At 35.2% G+C, this 4,559-nt stretch overlaps 2 long non-coding RNA genes across 2 annotated transcripts; one reads left to right on the forward strand and one right to left on the reverse strand.

Annotated features, from left to right (window-relative positions):
* Window positions 1–896: 896 nt before the first annotated feature.
* On the forward strand, window positions 897–1,799 carry LOC108202017 (uncharacterized). Its single transcript, XR_010287674.1, has 2 exons — window positions 897–1,178; window positions 1,437–1,799. It is a non-coding gene; the product is annotated as an uncharacterized LOC108202017 (long non-coding RNA).
* A 730-nt stretch (window positions 1,800–2,529) lies between these two features.
* On the reverse strand, window positions 2,530–4,020 carry LOC108200744 (uncharacterized). The gene is made up of 2 exons (XR_010287914.1): window positions 3,790–4,020; window positions 2,530–3,043 (listed from the first exon to the last, which is right to left on the reverse strand). It is a non-coding gene; the product is annotated as an uncharacterized LOC108200744 (long non-coding RNA).
* Window positions 4,021–4,559: the final 539 nt, after the last annotated feature.

Below are 4,559 nucleotides of genomic sequence, written 5' to 3' on the forward strand. Positions count from 1 at the left end.
TTAGAGCAAGTCCAATGAAATGTTATCGGAAGTGCTATTTCTATAATATAGCACAACTTATAAAACTCAGCACTCCAATACAATGCTATATGAGATGTTAGAATATAATCCCTCCGTCCCTTTTTAGTTGTCACATTTCTATTTTTGTTGGTCAAATTGACTAATTTTTGACCAAAGATTACAAGTCACTTTTTCATTCTTTTAAAAAACTGAAAATTACATCTTAAAGTAGATTAAAAGTTATTTCCGATGACATATTTTTTTAACTTTTTCAATTGATAGAATATTAATAAATTTCAGTCAAACTTTGGTCAATTTGCCCGGCACAATACCAAAGGTGACAACTAAAAAGGGAGTAATAATGCTATACTTGGTTCTATATATAGAACCAAGTATACATCTACTTATAATTGCCACATGGGCAATGCAAGTGAGAATTAGGAAGGAAATGAATATAAAAATAATTTTGATTTAATTTTTTGTATTTATGTTCGTATTTTACATCTCTTTGGTTCTATTTTAAAACGAGGCATTGGAGCATGAAAGTTATTTTAGCATCAATATGTATTTTTGATTTCATATTATGACAATAGTTACATCTATTCTATTTTAGGTTTAGCATTGGACTTGCTCTTAGCGTCACAAGCATGTAGGGCTATAATTCGAGTCGGTAAGTCGAGTTTCGAGCCAAGCTTAATTCGAGTCAAGTTTAATCGAGCCGAGCATAGCCGAGCCGGCTCGTTTGGTTAATCGAGTTTAAACCTCTACCTGAACTGGATTCATAAAATTTCACGGGTCGAGTCGAGCCGAGTCGGCTCGTTTATATGTTATTAAAAAAACAAATATTTTGCAATTTAGATCGAAAATAAGAACCTGGGGCCCGGCGAAACAGGCTCATGCCTTCCGTCAGCTTTTCGATGAAACTACCTTTATTCAAAAAAGAAAGAAGAGAAATGAGAACTCTCTCCTCCACAACTCCCTCACCATAGATGTATTCGTCCAGCTAATTTATAAGTTGCTAATTTATAAGTTAATTTTGAAACCCGATGGAACCAGCTCTTCGTCCTTGGAACCGATGCTGTATACTCCGTACCAATGATCACTTCATCGATATCATCGATTCGATCAGATTGATTGCGATAATGATCATTATTAACTTGATGAGGAACCAGATCGAGGTATTTCTTTCTAGTGTTTTTTGTGGATTTTTTTGTGTGATTTTGTATCTTTTTTACTACTAACGGTCGTCTTTGACTTTTTTAGTCATGGGTCAAAAGATAACTAAAGAAAGATAAATTTATTCAAACCGTAAAATTTGAATTTTTTTGTGTGATGATAATAATTTGGTAATTTTATTGATAGTATGATTTTTGTACTCCTTCCGTCCCACTAATTTTATTACGAGGGACTGATTCCGTTGAATGTTTGTATTTCAGCGAGCCATCGGAGGTTTAGCTGGCTTTCTTCTAGGGGATGCACGGAGTTGGGAAGCTAGCTTTACGGTAGGCGTTGCAATATTTGGCATTAGCTGTTACTGCCTGAAGGCCTGCGTGGAAACTGTGAGAGCTCAACTTCTTCGAGGTATCAGATCCACTGACAAGGAAGGATTATAGAATTTGGTCTGGTGCTGAAATCTTGTTCATTCTTCTGATATTAGTATCCACGAACTAGTGCTAGCTAGACCCGACAATTATGTTAGGATTATAGAACACGATATGAATTGAATTCTTGATGTTTTATATCACGTTCGTAAATGTTATTTTGTAGTATTATAAATGTGATTCAAAATTATACCCTCATTTTGGTATATATATGTTTTAAAATAATTTTAATTTCAAATTTATTTAATGGAAAATGCTAGAGACCCAAAAAATTATGCTAAAATTCTTTCCCAAATGATATGTCGAAGTGTGATTGGTTCTTTTCACTCTCATGAGACTTCTCAGAGATTTATCAATCATCCAATCATAGTATTCCACGTGTTTGCCACATGGCCCACATCATTCGATAAAGATTTTTTTGGATTTGGGATACGTAGTATTGCCCTTGTTTAAGGGCTCTTTATCCTGTAAGATTCGTGCGTACATGGCCGGGTCTAATGCTAGACGTGCTTAAAGGAGTTAAGAATTTAGTGCAAGAGAATCTGCAGTTGTAGATTATAGATTTCATATGGAAACTTATGGAGCCTAACTTTATCTATGCAATTGGCTGACTTTACAAGGTAGTACTCCTCTGTTTCGTAAACTGAAGTTTGTGTTTCCGTCTTCTTTAATTAGATGTTGCATATCAATTCTTCTGGTATGCAATTACATAGTGGATTGCTGTGCTGAATCACAGCCTGAACTGTTGAAAATTGAGTGAAGTTTGTATGCCTACTACTGTACTTTCGTAAACTAAAGATGTTTGAGGCTCGAGTAACTAACTGTTATGGCCAAATTTGGCTAGGCTGTTAGGCCGGATATGTATCTAGCTGGACTTAAGCAAGTGTTGATAGGTGTTAATAGATGTTCCGATAATCTTGAGAATAGGTAGGAAAAATGGAGATTACAATACATAGAGATCAATTATATAACATATACAATATAAGGGGGAATAGTAACAAAATTGTTTGAAAGATGTTACATTCAAACATTTGCAAACAAATGATTTTCCTTCAAACTAGCCACTTGCTCGGATTAAGCTTTTCTGACGAATTTCATGACTGGCTGATCAGTAAAATGTCGTACATCACGAAGTCCGATCTTACTCCAGTCTGGTCTTGGATCTTCAATGAGCTCTGGAGCTCGCCAACCCGTAACACCAGGAAGGCACATCATATGTGTTCTTTGCATCTTGAACTAGTTCTTGAGCCTGCGTACCTAGGAAACTAAAACCGACCAAATTCCCAAGCCCCATTATAAACAAACCATAAACCGTGTCTTCTGGATTGTATTTACGGAGAAGATGGAAGGATTGTATGTCGACTACCAGTAGAAAAAAGACTAGAGAGACCAACGCGATCCACCTGCCAATTATCCAGTTCTTGCTCCATTGAGCGACCGGCCTACACAAAGTAATAGTAGTAATTAGTAAACAAATAAGGGAGATAGATTACTGGTGTACAAACCTCTGACTTAGCATCTGAAAAGGACATGTAACAAGTAAAATTGTGAACTTCAAAGAAACTAAATGGTTAAGTCTTGGTCATTACTCATTAGAATCTACTTGCAAGTTGCTAAGAATATAAGTAATATACAGGGGAGAAGATTCGAGGCATCAGCATCAGAGACCCATTCAGCAACTAAATTTTTTGGAAATTTCTTGTTGTTTTCTGATAGGCAACTTCTTGGGAAATTTATACAGCAAAGAGAGATTTTCAGTACACATAATGAAACAATATATGATCAGAAGAACCGGGTGATGTACAATTTCTAATTATTTACTCCGTCTATCCCAAAATCATAGTCGTTTTGACTTATTTTTATTTATAAAGAAAATCTGAAATAATATGTGCACGTATGTTTTTTTTACAACTCAATTCCGTGAAAAAAAAAAATCAAACGACTACTGTATTGTTCTGAACAGTGAGAGTATTTCACGAAACCTATCTTGGTAAACAAGATCAAACGCCACAATAGTTTTCTGAAACATTTCGTGTTTTGTAAAACAGAAAAGCACATCTTTCGATCAAGATCATATACAAATCTAAAAACACGTTGATGATATAGTTCAGACAAAAGATATCAAGACACACATGTTATGCATAGAGAAGTTTATGCAGTTCCAAATATGAAGAAGAATATTGAGCACCTCTTGCCACTGAATCGTTCAGCTCCTTTCAGAGTCTTGTGTCTGCTAGACTCATTAGATTTTGCTTTCCCATTCATAGCAAAATCCTCTGGCACTTGTTTGACAATCTTGGTAGTTTTATCTTTGTGGTTGTCCAAGTGAGCGGCTCATAAGTTATACTAAAACCTTTTAGTTAATGCATTTTCCACTCACTTTCCCACTACTCAAGTGCGAGTGTGCGACGCACCTTCACATTCGCTTTCATATTTGGCTAGTTCTATGTTAAAGCAGTAGAATATTAAATGCTGACTTCAACGTGCATCCCGCGTTTTCAGTTTAAGTTTTTTTTATATGTTTGTTTTAATTAATAATTGAATTCGAGTAGAGTATTATAATATTTTATAAAATAATATTTTCTTCATCTCATTTTTGACATTTTTCTTTACAAATTTTACATACACTAAACAAATTGAAAATGATATCCTTGTAGCTGTTATTTTATCTCAAAATACAACTCATCTACGATTATGTAGGTGATAAATCTTTCGTCTGGAAATTCATGGAAGGATTCTGTAGTAATACGATCCGCTAAGCCTTATTTAGCCACCACAGGAGCAACGGTTCATAGCCATTATGAAAAATTCCTTTACGAAAGAGATACATTAGTTACATTTATATATGAAGTTCCTCCACCGAACTGTAGTACGGAATCATCCCAAAGATCTCGGTCAGAGCAGGCATATATCAAACCTGAATATCCCGAAGCCACGAGTAGAACACCGGTCAAGGGG

The sequence above is a fragment of the Daucus carota genome, chromosome 9, assembly GCF_001625215.2.
Source record: "Daucus carota subsp. sativus chromosome 9, DH1 v3.0, whole genome shotgun sequence".
Lineage (NCBI taxonomy): Eukaryota > Viridiplantae > Streptophyta > Magnoliopsida > Apiales > Apiaceae > Daucus > Daucus carota.